General features: G+C 44.4%; 1 protein-coding gene across 4 annotated transcripts in view; it reads left to right on the top strand.

Annotated features, from left to right (window-relative positions):
- Positions 1–9288: 9288 nt before the first annotated feature.
- Positions 9289–14141, top strand: part of LOC140740538 (adhesion G-protein coupled receptor G1-like) — a 45323-nt gene continuing 40470 nt past the window's right edge. For 3 of the 4 annotated variants that reach the window (XM_073069789.1, XM_073069786.1, XM_073069788.1), the window contains exon 1: positions 9289–9339. The gene's annotated coding sequence lies outside the window, so the exon portion shown is untranslated. Of the gene's footprint in view, positions 9340–11767; positions 11856–14141 lie in introns of those variants that run through there. The other variant, XM_073069787.1, reaches the window with a different exon arrangement.

Here is a 14141-nt window from a genome sequence, read left to right as displayed (position 1 = left end):
TATGTTGACTCCACCTGCTGTTCTTGCTGATCTCCTAAGTTCCAAGCATGCCTAGCAAGGTCCGATTAAACTTCTTGGGCTGGGGTCACCCTGCAGGTGATAAGGAGTAGTTCTCGACTTCTCGACTCTGAGCATGCTCAGTTACTCATAGATGAGCCTACTCTCGAAATACCGTCCCTGATCACTATGTATCCGCCTGGGAAGGCCATAATAAATCAAAACTTTTCCCATAACACTTTGGCCACTGTGGACATCCTCTGTTCCTTGGTAGGGAAAGTCTGCGCATATCTGGTGTAGTGATCCGTGATGACTAAGACATTTGCCACATTGCTGGCAATGGGTTCTATTGACAGGAAATCCATACACACCAGGTCCAGGGACCCTGCACTCTGCAAGTGGAACAAGGGAGCTGCCCACGTAGGCAGCGTCTTCCTCTGTATGCATCGAACGCACAACTTGCAGTATTCTTTGACCTCCAGCTTCATTCAGGGCCAGTAGAACCAGTCTCTGAGCAATCCATAGGTCTTTTCAACCCCCAAATGTCCAGGATCATTGTGAAGTGACTTCAACACCATCCTCTGATACTTCTCAGGCAGAACCAGCTGGGACCACTGAGGTCAGTCCTGAGGTGATGTAACTCAGTATAGGTTCCTCAACTCCAATCTGGGCCATTCTCTCATTAATAAAGGCATCACAGCATGTTTCATCTTCTCCACTTGGACCATATCTCCCTTTTTGACCGCTGACCAAATGGTATCAATGTCCAGGTCATCTTGCTGAGCAGCTGCCAGTTCCGCAGAACTAATTGCGGTAACTGGTTTGTCTTCGGAGCAGTCAATAAACTTGTGGAATGGCATCATCCTAAGCTCCCAATTGATCTACCTCTCAATCCTGCCTCTGCTTTCCATCTGCCTTCACTGTGATTGCAAACTGACACATGGTTTTCACCCCTGGAGCAGGAGCACTTCCACTCCCCTGTCCAGCCCTTCATGTGCACGCTGGGACAAGGCATCAGCATCAATGTTCCTACTTCCTGGCCAGTAGTTCCGGCTGAAATCAGGTTGGCATCTCCTTCAGCGACTGAAAGATCTCTTCACATTTTGCATCCCACCTCGATCCAAACAGCTCCAAAAGGCTGAAGTGCTCTTTACCCTCCTCTCCTTTCATCCACCTCCCTTTCTTCCCCAAGGGAGGGTAACCCCACAGAAGCTGATTCAATAGGTAACTCACATAGCCCTTCACGAACCTCCAACAGTAACTGCAAAACCCGAGGAACTCACAGTCTGGGGCCTTGGCCAGGTGATCACCACCTCTATCTTAGACAGATCTGTAGCTACTCCATCCCAGGAAACTAAGTGCCCAACATAGCTAACAAATGTCTTGCAGAACTAGCACTTGTCCAAGAAAAGTTTTAACCCCTCAGCTTTCAGGCGGCCCAACACCTTCAGTAGCCTCGCTTCATGTACTTCCAAGGTGGACTCAAACACTATGAGGTCATCCAGGTACACCAATACTGCAAGCAAATTCATATCCCCCACTGTATTCTCCATGACTCACTGGAAGGTTGCAGGGGCTCCTGATATGATCTGGGATATCCTTTCGAACTGGAAGAATCTCAGTGGATATATAAATGCTTTGTCAGCCTCACTCATGGGGATCTGGACTCCTCAAGTCCAGTACACTGAACCATTTCGCACCAGTCAGACAGGCCAGCATGTCTTCGACCCTTGGAACCATATGCTGGTCGGGGACGGTACGCCTGTTTAGTCCTGTAGTCCACACACACCCATACCTTCCCATTCGTCTTTCGGGCTACTACTACTGGGGACGCATATGGGCTTCTGGACTCAGTGATGATCCCAGCTTCCTTCAACTGACACAAATGTTGCCGAACGTCTTCCACCTTTGCAGGGGCCAATCGCCATGATCTCTTTCTGAACTGTGTGTCCTCAGTCATCCGGATAGTTGACGTGTGCTCTTGGAACAACCCACATCAAACTTGTCAGTGGAAAAGACACCTTCCAGCTTCAACATCTTCTCTACCAGCCTCCTTTTCCAACCTGCAGGCACCGGGGAGTCCCCAAAGTTGAATGACTCAGTGGTCAACTTTCTCCCTTTTCCATGAGTTCCTCCCCAGCCTGACTCACAGGGACACTAAACATTACCGTCACCGGGAAAAGATTTGCCAGGGGCATCCCCAGCTTGAAGGTGACCTCCATCTTCGTAGTGTCCCTGACAATCACTGCCATCCTGTTCACCTGTACAATGAGGGTTCTGCAGTCCGGGCCTCATTAGTACCTCAGCAGGCACTCCCAACTCCTCTTCATGGTCTTCCGGAGCATACACCAAGAAGGCCTTGCCCTCTGGAATTCCGGGAAATTTGGGGTTTCCCATTACTCTTGCTACTTCCCTGGGCTATCACATGATTGCCTTTGTCTGGGTGAACCACACAGCCCCTTGTCTAAACTCATTATCCAGCCCAATGCAGCCATGCACTTCCTCAAAAGCAGCTCGAAACATCGGGTGAACGGACAATGTTCTCAGGAAGCTCTCTCCAGCTTTCTCCTTGCAGGCTCCTCACAATAAGTGTGTTGGTCCCCACAAGAATTTAAATGCCACCCTTCTCAACGGGGTCTTGGACAAACCAGCACTAATGTATCAAGGACCTCAGCCACTCCCACATCGGCCTCCAAAAATTCCAGCTTCATTGACAAATAACCTTCATACGGATAGTCATTTGCACTAAGACCCCAGATCTCCAGTGCACTCAATAGCATCAATGGTAAATACATCAAATACTGGTTGTAAGATGAACGGTACAGCAAAGTGACCTGTGACCCTCTGTCAAGTATGGCTCTAGCATAAGTACCCTCTATCTGTAGTGATACCCTAGAACTTGGCCCCACTAAGCTTTCAGGAATGTCTCCCTCCTGATATGCCAGACCACCCCCTCACAGTGCCCCTTTTTCCCAGTGACTCTCTCTGCTTAGGTACCCAGGGGCTCACTCTCTGGAGGGTTTCCTGTCATTCATGCTCCCATCTGAAGTGTCCCTCTTCACCACAGTTATAACAGACAATACCGGCCACTTCCCTTCTTATGTGCCACCAGCTGTTAGCTGCCCTCCGCATAGTCTGACCCCATAGAGGATTTGCCTCCCTATCAGTTCCATCATATGGGCATCACACCTGCTGATAACCAGCGGGACATCTCTGTCCTCAACTCTGCCCCAATCTCCTCTACCACCCCCTGGGGTAGGCTATCCGTGGTCACTTCACAGCAATGGACCACTACCGAGGATTATACCCTGCTGACCGAGGCCTGCCGTGCCTCTGGCACATTCTCCTCCTCTCGTACATCTCTGATCAGCTCAACAAATGAGGGGGCAGGGGGCACATCTTACAAGACAGTTGGAGACCCCAAGTGATTAGGTCCTGGGACTGGGTGCCCTTTGCAACCTGGTCCATTCTTAACTGATCTACCTCAGTTGCCCTTTGCAACCTGAATGATCCCTCTGTGCCACAGTCAATTTCTCTAGGTGAAAGATATAGGCAGAAAGCTTCTCCCCCTTCTTCTGATGCATGTTCTGGAAGCCCACCATGAGCTCTATTTGTCGTGCCAAATGCATATTCTAGTGCTCCCATGTAATCGGCAGCAGTGGCTAGGGGGTACCAGAACTTTATGTCAGCAGCCAGCCTCCTCAAACTCTCAACCAATCTCTGTCGCTTTACGTCATCAGAGCAGAGCCACTGATCTATCAACTGAGAGGTCTGCTCCGCCCAGTTCTCATACTCCTCTTCCCCCTCGGGGGTGGCCGTTATTCCAGAGAATAGGAGGAACCGACCATAGCTGGGACTTTGGACCTCGGCATTTTTCCATTTATTCGCCAAAGAGGTAAGGGTGGATATAACTCGGAATTCTCACTCTTCTCTGGGGGATGGGGACTAATTAGACATTCCAAATCCAACCACTCCTTCTCCTCACTCCTCAGAAATGATAGTAGCCTGTCTTTGAATTCCTCGCCCCCAGCTACAGGAAAATCGACGTGTTTCGGCTAGCTCCGCTGCCGTTATGTCAGCGCTAGTCTGCAGTAAAATGAGTTCTGTACCCACCATGTTATCAAGCCTTGGCCTCGCAATCATAATATTGTCGACAACTTTACCAGTACTTAACAGGTGAATTAACAGTTCATCCGGAGTACGAGTATCTGCCCCACTCACCACGCACACGTTAATTACCGGTAACCCCTGTGGATGAACGCCACTGTTCCACCCCAGCAGCATCCATACCAGCACAGACTTAAACACACAGCCCACTGGGTCAATGCTCAGCGCTATCACACAGCATCCAATGAAATCAATCCCGGAACAATATCCCCACAATTGTAACCCTCAGGTTCCATCAGCAGCACTAATCTCTCTCCAGTCCGTTAAACTTGTGAAATCTCGTTTGTGTGGATGTTGCCTGATGTTTTCCCCTGTTACAAATCAGTGCATGAAATAACCAGGAGTACACCATGTGTAATTAAATGATTGAGCTTTTTAATTCTTAACTTGACTATAGGGTTAGTAAAGAAAACAAAAAGGGCCCACTTTAAGGAAACAGTCTAATGCGCACATTGGAGCTCACAATTTTCCTGTCTGTTCATTGTCCATCAATTTTGCCCGGACGTCTTCGACTCCTGTAGTCTATGACCTCTCCGTTCTGGAATCTTCTCTCTCCATTTTCTGCTGAGCAAAGGCCTGTGAATCCCTCGCTCTCGGGCACACAAGAAAGAAAAACGTCCCCTAATTGGACGCTGCACATTCCAAAGCCCCCATTATCTCAAGTTATAACCCAAACACTTTTGCTACAGAGAAACCATTACATTAACAGTGAAACCTTTCCCAGGGTGTTGCACATGACAGGCTCAGCAGCTCTCTAAAGCACTGACATTATCGTTCCCCAGTCACCTCACAGCTCCCCCTCACCACCCCCTTAAAGAAGCAATATCTACCTTCATTGCTGGCTTTCCTGGTAATTGCCCATGTACTATCCTGCAATCCCTGGGCCATATTCTCCCACATATTTCTCATATTGCTTTTAGCAACACATGAATATCTTTGGGGTGCATCTGGTGAAATTCAATAGTTTCCTTGAGCTTGCATTAGAATTCTGCATTCCTGCAGGTGACTAAAGCGAGGACATCTCTGTAAACATGCTTTGCTTTTCCCTAGGGCTGATGGGCTTATGGATAGTCATAATCAGGGTCAAGGGCTGGCTTGGGTTGTTAGGGCTCTTGACTTGATGTTACCTGACTTCAATCGGTGCCTTCCTGACAGATATATCTGGGTAAAACCCCCGCTTCAAATATCTCCACATTAACTCCCACACTACGCAAAATATAAATAACAGATAAAAATTAAACAGTATACACTTCAAACAACAGAATATATACTCTGCACCTGAACTCACAGTGCCTGTTGTATTCCTTTTCATTTAAAAGCTACATTAAGACTTACGCTTAAACACACAAACCCACTCACAAACGAGTCTGCTACTTTACAATTCCCCCAAATGATCAGTAACCACCATTTTCAACTGGTGGCCCTGTTTCACCAAGTTACCCCAAAATGTATCTGGTCTCTTACACAACACATACACACACACACCACACTACTTTTCTATTTGCTAGTTCAGTTCTCCGCCATGTTCGCAATATGCCATGATGTAATGGTTATTGACCTGAACAGATCTAAGCACGGGTGGTAACCTCAAAGACCTTAGACTACTGAGATTGATGGGTCATAAAAGTATCCCGGATGAGCCTCCAAATGTTGTGACGGTCAATGAAAGTGACCAGAGAGACACGCTGTTGGTAGTATAAAAGTTTATTGGCACACGCAAACTGACAATATTTGGAGTTGCTCTGGAGAGAGGCACCATGACCCCAGATTACATCACAATTTTATATGCTAAAGGTCAAAGGTAACAGCTGGACAGTTTCTATAGTTACAATGCATTCATAATGCTTCCTTTAAATTAAATATAATCTTCAGACCCCTAGACCTTTGCACCAACATTCCAGACACTCAAAATGAATGTTAATCACTACTATCTCTGAACAAACGGACAGGTCAAGCGATTTAGCCCATACATAAACTTAGCCCAGGAAGACCATTATTTTAGATGCATTTTAAATTCAATCTGCAATCCACATTCAGATCTAAAGACTGGTAAGTGTTGAAATGAATATTTGCTATATTCCCTAACTCCAAAATACGAAGTTGGTCCAGCGCACACAGATCATCTTTTCTTGCATTCACATTACCACAAACTGGGACTGCAGCACTTGGTTGACACAGAAGGGGACAGCCCTGAGGAGAGGTCTTGGGTGGTGGTCAGTTCCATCTTGGATCTATTGCTCATCTATGCGCTCCACCAAATCCGCGTGGATCATCCTGGGCCATCAACGGCCTGCCATAGGCGGAAAGGTCCTGTCAGGCTTGCCCTTGCTGACAACTCCAAGACTGCACAAGGGAGCAACTCTCATTTCCACCCAGCTAACAGGATTCACCTGCCACTCATTTCAGACTCCTCACCTGCAACCAATTTAACCCCAGTTCTCATCCATGGTCCTTGTTCACTCATCAAACCAGCTGGCCTCAACAAGTCACTACTAGGTTTCACTCTCCCAGTCTAAAGTTTACCTTGTTGTCTGTTCTGTTTAGTTGCTATTCCCTTTTGTTTTGTATCACTTGTGGCTTAATACTTTGTGGTCTATTATTAAATTTGTCATTTGCTGCTGAATTATCTCCACTGGTCTGCTTTTTGTGTCAAGCTTCCTCCATGTTTACTGACACTAACAGGTAGCAATGGATACCTAAGGTTAAATGCCAAATCATGTGACTTAGTTTATTGAGCAGTAAAAGGAACTTCAGTGGCAAAGAGTAGGAGAAGCATTGTTTCCACTTTAACAAATTCAATGACACTACAGAATCTCCAACAGTGATGAGGAGATGCACAGGAGAGAGAGGTATTGACTGAGTCATGTCACAGTGTCTCTATAAGTTGCATCACATGCACAATGCTCCCCACCATCCAGGACATCCTAAGAGGTGGTGCCTCAGAAAAGGTGGTATCCATTATTAAAACCCCTCACTATCCAGACATGCCCTCTTTGTATTTCCACCATTGCAGAGAAAGGACAGGAACCTGAAGACCCCCACTCAATGCTTTAGGAACAGCTTCTTCCCCTCCGCCATCAGATTTCTGAACAGTTTATTAACCCAGGAGCACAGCTCATTATTCGTATTGTGCATCATTTAATTTATAACTTATAGTCATTTTTGTTTTGCTCTGTACTGCTACCACAAAACAAATTTCATAACATATGACAGTGACAGTGATAATAAACCTGATTCTAATTTGGATTCTCAGCCATGGTCTCTCCACTCCCTGTCTCTGTATCTGCTTCCAGCCCTCCAAGTTACTGGAGTTTCTCAAGTGCTGGTCTTTTAAAAGTAGTCACTACACCTTAGCCAGCCACATCTTCTGCATACCAGTAGTCTCGGGAAATCATTCCCTAAACTCCCTGCCTGTCAACCTTTCTCTCTCCCTTTTGGAGTCCTCCTTAAAATCTGTTGACCTCATGTTTGCTGGCCAGCCCCAGTAAGTGATCACTTGGTACCAATTTCTGTTTGCTATCTGATTGATGAATTATGTGTTAAACCTGCAGCCCTGAATCTGGTTTTCACCTGGGGCCTGGTGACCCTCTTAGTTATGGCTCAGAATAGGACAGCACACAAAGGAAACATTTTGTACAGCATTGATGAATTTCTCAGACAATCTGGTTTCCTCAGGCCTGTTGCAGTGTGCGTTGGGGAGCGCTTAGTGTGACAGCTCAACCATACCCCAGTGAACCAAAGAGGCTTGTTTTGCTGGTGTTGTTGCTTTCTCTATGTTGGCTGTGAACATTGTGGGCATGCTATGTTGTTGCCAGAATGTGTGATGACTCTTGTGGGCATAGATTTATATATATATATATATCATACATTTTTAGAGAGATATATATATCAAAAAATATATATTCTGATCTAAAAATAATTCCAATCTAGAAGTAACTTATTCCTGATTTTTATTTTCACAGTGTCATGGCAGGAGTCTTGTGTGTCTTCAGGGAGGCCGGAAATTCTTTCGCTGTGGACCCGAAGACCCAAGGTCTTTGAGAAATTCGGACACAGAGCTTCGGACTTTTAACATTGTAAACCAGTGGGTTGTTGTTCTGTCTCCTGCTCACTGTGAAAATGGGGTTCACCTCCCTCTCCCTTGCCATGGAGAGAGAGAACCTATGATTTGTCAAATGTCAGATGAAATGTGAAGCCTTTGGAGTAACTTTGGCCTGCTTTCTTGCTATTGCTTTGCACACTCTTGAGCTTGGTGATGGTACTGATCTGCCTTTTTTTTGCTGATGGGTGGGAGGGGGGATCATTGCGTGCTGCTGCTTACATGCCAGAGGGGGAGAGCTGGTGGGGGGGACCTTGGGGTTCTCATGTTTAACTGTCATTCATTCTTTGGGGCAATTCTCTGTCTTCATGGATGTTTGTGAAGAAAAGGCATTTCAGGATGAATATTATATGCATTTCTCTGACATTAAATTCGACCTTTGAACATTTGAAAGTATTCTTAGAAATATTTCCCAGTTTGAAGAGCACATGAAGTTTTATCCGCCCCCATGTGATTTCAACAATACTTAGTCTTTTACATGGAAACTTCACTCCTGAATTAGACTTTGCATGTTCTTCTTATGAGTACATGTGTTTCACTTGGGTTCCTCTGTTTCCTCCCTCCCCTAAAGGACCCAAAGCCACGCGGGTTGGTGGCTGAATTGGCCTGTTCAAATGGCACCCACCCCAGAGGTGAGTGGTAGCATATGGGGAAGATTGGTAGGATTGTAAGGAAACCAGTTTACAAGGATAAGTTTGTAGGGGAGTGGGATTGATCACTGAGCCAGTATGAACTCAAGGGACAGAATAATTTTCCACCAATGCCGTGAGGGAATTTGACACTTCAACATTTTGAGATCAAATTCATTTGTGGTTAATTTTTTTCAGGGGATTTTCAATGTTTTGTTGATAGACAAATGAATTTCCTCCAATACATCATCAGTAGGTTAATAATCTTCCACAGTAGTGGGGTTTTATCTTGTAAGCCTTGCTTTTGAATCAGCAGGTCACCTCCGGAAATGAATATTATCAGTTAATCCAGAAAAGCAGAACTGTAGGTTTCTACATTTTTTTCTGAAGTAAAGAGAACTGGTGTCAGAGATACCCCTGCATAGCTGAAAGCATTGTCTCTCCAGGGTAAGTGCCAGTACATCATTATTTTTCATTATTTGTTAAGAATTTTAATGTTTGATATCAGACTAATCCCATTAGAAATTTACATAGTAACTAGAAATCTAATGCTGAACATTGAGCATTTTCACAGGAGGACGAAAATAATCATTTACTCCTCTGACCTTAGTGTTTTCTGTAAAAAAAAAATGTCCCTTCATGCTTTCAACAAGACATTAATGTTTCTTTTGAAGTTATAAAGTATATTTCCTGCAATGGAATATTTAACCATGATGTCAAGGTAAACGTTGAAATCCTTGGACATTGTTGAAAGGGATCAGATGCTTGAGAGATGGTTGGTGGTGGAGGTTTCTTTTGAGTTCCATTGTGACCCTATGGAAGTGAATGTTTTTTAAGTCTGTGAGTCCTGATGAACCTAGAACTCGACCAAGGGGCAAACCAGTCCCATGTGAGCCATTTTCCTGAAGCATTCCAAGGGGAAAAGTGAAGATGAAAAATTAACTGAAAATTAGATGACATCAGGTGCTGCAAGTCTGAGATAAAAACAGAAATCCATTCTGAAAGTCTTTGCTTTCCACATGTGCTGTGTGCCCTGCTGAGAGTTTACAGCTTTCTCTGTTTTTATTCAGTTTGGAAACAGTAAGTGCCTAACAGGTTATAGAGTTGCCAGAGTTGGGAGGGTGATAGTAACCGGGGAATTCAACAGTTGTATAAGAAGCTGGATCTCAGAAACACCATTGTAAATGACTTAAGATCAAGTTTATTTTAAGAAGACATGTAGAATAAAGAGTCATGACAAAGACCCAAAAACCATCCGCTACACAAAGGTACAGGAACTTCAACACAAAAGAAACTATATGGGATTTAATTTAGAGTTTTAAGTTTTTTGTCAGAAAGCTAAACAGAATTAAGCAGGGTTTCCTCTGAAATGCTTGACCATTACTATGGCTTGTGTAACTTCTACATTTGAGTTCACTTGCAATGTGCGATTTATCTTAGTTCCTTCCTGGTGTTCTACACTTGCGAGTAGACTCTCAGCCACCTTGCCTGCATCTGTTTATGAACATAAGTTCACTTATCTTCAAAACAATTGTGAAATATTCAATGGTCAGGTCCCTAATGTGTTGCTTTACAAATGGATTAGTGTGGGTGTTACTCAATATTTGTAATAATTGTCTCAAAACCATTAATTAGTATTTTCAATTTTTACTTGCATGCTTTGTGAAAGATCAAATGAATGAGTTTGTGGAGGGGATGGATAGATTAACCAGGGATGAGGATCTACAATTCTGTGGAAGAACAAACTTAGCTTTGTTTTTCATACAGTTAACTCTAGCAGCTACCTGCTTCATTCCATTGTCACCAACCCCAATGCTCTCCCTGGCAGCAGTCTGAATCTTAAACAGATAGTTTGTATCCTTCGGTTCTGTAAAAACTTTAAGCTCAGCACTAATTCCCAGTGTTTCTTCTCCTGTAATGTTCCCTGATATGAAAGCACATTGATGAAACAGAATGTAAACATGAATAATAAGTCCTTTTCATGAGCATCTGTTACAAGGTGTGAAAGAGAGTGGGTTCCATGACTTCTCAAAGGATAATGGTGGTGTGTAAAAGGATTTGGTAATTGGTTAACTATTGTCACAAGTATGGAGATATGGTGAAAAGCTTTGTTTATAGACAATCCAGACAGACCATTCCATACATATATACTGTAAGTACAACAAGGTAGTACAAAACAATGGGAAAAAAAGAGTATATAGAATCTGGTGTGATGGTTGTTGAGTTCACAAAGACAATTACGGTGCAAGTATTGCAATGAGGTAGTTTGAGAAAACATAAAAGATCTGTTTCAGAGTTTTACAACAGATAGAACATGTCTTTGAGCCTAGGGGTACATGTTTTCAAGCTTTTGTACCTTCTCTCCCATGTGAGTGAAGAGAAAGGAGAACAACGGGGTGTAGAAGGGGTCAATGGTGAAAATGTATTCAACCTCAGTAACATGCATAAGAATGGAATGTCTTCCATGATGAGAATGTCTCCAAGTTCACTGACAGAGTCACGTGCTTCATCCAGAAGTACATTGATGATGTTGCCCCCAGAAGTCGGTCAGGGTCTTCCCGAAACCCTGGATCAATAGTTCCATGCAAGCAGCACTTACAACGTGACATCGAGCTTATATCACTGAAGATCAACTAGAGCTCAAGAAAGGCAGCTATGATATGCACAACAGCAAATAGGGAGAAGATTGAGTCAAGATTCACAATGAATAGCACATGTGGCTTGTGGCGAGGGCTGCGTTCCATCGCAAACTTCAAAACCAGATGTTGTGGTGCCACCAACATTATGGCCTTTCTCCCAGATGACCTCAATCGCGTTTATGCTCGGTTTGATGTCGCTAACTCTGAGCCTCCGAGGAAAGCCACCGCTATAACCTGCAACCTGGTCATCTCTGAGGCTGAGGTACACAGATGTTTCCAATGAGTGGATAGTTGCAAGACTGCAGGACCGGACAGCATCCGAGGGTGAGTACTTAGAAAGTGTGCAACACAACTGGCAGTCTGTTTACTGACATTTTTAATCCCTCCCTCTCCCAGAGTAGAGTGCCCTCCTGCTTCAAATTATCCACCATTGTCCCTGTACCAAAAAAGACCAAGGTAACATGCCTGAATGACTGGTGTCCTGCTGCATTCACCTCAATAATAAGCAAATGTTTTGAGAGGCTGCTCAAGGATTACATCTGCAGCATGCTACCGCCCAAACTTGTCCCCCTACAATTCACCTACCAACACAACCGATCAACAGATGACACAATGGCCACTGCTCTACATACCATCCTTACACATCTGGATGCTTATGTGAGAATGCTGTTCTGGGACTACAGTTCAGCATTCAACACCATAGTTCCATCCACGCTCGACAAGAAACTCAAGGACCTCGGACTTGACCCTGCCTTGTGCAGCTGGATCCTGGACTTCCTGTCATATCGCCAGCAGGTTGTAAGAATAGGCTCCCTCACCTCCAGCCCTCTGCAACTCAATACAGTACCCACCCTCACGGCTGGGAACTGAGTCCCCTCCTTTACTCCCTGTATACCCATGACTATATTGCCACCCACAGCTCCAATTTGCTAATTAAATTTGCTGATGACACTACATTCATTGGCCTTATCTCAAACAATAACAATGTGGCCTTCAAGGAAGAAGTCATCTCTCTGACACAGTGGTGTCAAGAAAACAACCTCTTCCTCAATGTCACAAATACAAAGGAGCTGGTTGTGGATTACATGAAGAATGGAGAGGGGCTAACCCCTATTGACATCAGTGGATCTGGGTTTGAGAGGGTAAACAGCTTCAAGTTCTTTGACATACATATCACCGACGATCACACGTGGTCTGTATACACCAGCTGTGTGGTGAAAAAGGCACAACAGCACCCCTTTCACCTCAGGCGGTTGAGGAAGTTTTGTATGTGGCCCCAAATCCTAAGAACTTTCTACAGAGGCATAATTGAGAGCATCTTGTCTGGCTGCATCACTGGTATAGGATGGGAACTGTATCTCCCTTAATCGCTGGACTCTGCAGAGAGTGGTGTGGACAGCCCAGCACATCTGTAGTTGTGAACTTCCCATGATTCAGGACATTTACAAGGACAGGTGTGTAAAAAAGTGTGTACAATCACTGGGGACCCAAGCCATCCAAACCACAATCTATTCCAGCTGCTACCATTCGAGAAGTGGTACTGCAGCATAAAAGCCAGGACCAACAGGCTCCAGGACTGCTTCTTCCACCAGGCCATCAGACTGATGAACCCACACTGACTTGGGTGTACTCTATATTACATTGACTATTTTATTTATTTTAAATTACTATGATTGCATGTTGCACACTTAGATGGAGATGTAACGTTAAGATTTTTACTCATCATGTATGTGAGGGATATAAGAAATAAAGTCATTTCAATTCAATACTTATGACCCAGAGTGCTTTCTGGCCTATTCACCCTGACTTACAGATTCAGGCTAATATTCAGTATACTGTAACAGAGCTTGGTGTACATGTGTGATGTTTCTTTAACATAACGTTATCAGAAATGACTCCACAGTGCAGGATAGGATTAGCACCAGAGCAACAGGCAGAGGATGGTGTTGGGAACTTCATACATTTTCAGAGGCAATGCATTTATTAGCTTCTTCCTCCATTGAAAACTGTCCCAATCCTGTGACTTCATGAATACAACATATTCTGGTTTCAAATTTAAGCCAAGGAATGTTCATTAGCAGCAGAACGTTAATTTTGCACCCTGCATCTGATTTTGTACAAAGCTGCATCTAGCTTAAGAACAATTCAATATGACATTCAGGTTTGCCGATTGAGTACATAAGGCATTGACTCATGGCAGTTTGGTGTTTTGAGCAGTGGCCGATCAGCAATCGAGATTGATTGGCAAGAACAAATTAAAATAAGGCGGGGCAAGTAGAGTAGCCATTGCTGGAGCGGCCTTTGTGTGAGTGAGAAGTGTTAGAGTGGGGATTTTTGCAGCTTTAGCTCTTCAAGGCTTTGGAAAGGAGAGGCTTAAGTGAGTGAAGGTCAAAAGAAACCTGGAGGTAGATTTTCCCCCAGTTTATTTGTTGTGCTTATTTCTTTAGATCTGCACATTTAAAACAGTAGAGAAGCCAGGCAGGATAGTTGAATGCGAATGTGCGGAGGCAGGGAGACCTCCAGTGTCCTTCACAGTACACCTGCGCAAAGTGCATCCAGCTGCAGATTCTAATTGTCCATGTTAAGGAGTTGGAGCTGGAACTGGATGAA

Source organism: Hemitrygon akajei, chromosome 17 (genome assembly GCF_048418815.1).
Source record: "Hemitrygon akajei chromosome 17, sHemAka1.3, whole genome shotgun sequence".
Lineage (NCBI taxonomy): Eukaryota > Metazoa > Chordata > Chondrichthyes > Myliobatiformes > Dasyatidae > Hemitrygon > Hemitrygon akajei.
Note: the sequence above shows the minus strand (reverse complement) of the source record. Positions and strands in the feature narration are given on the sequence as shown.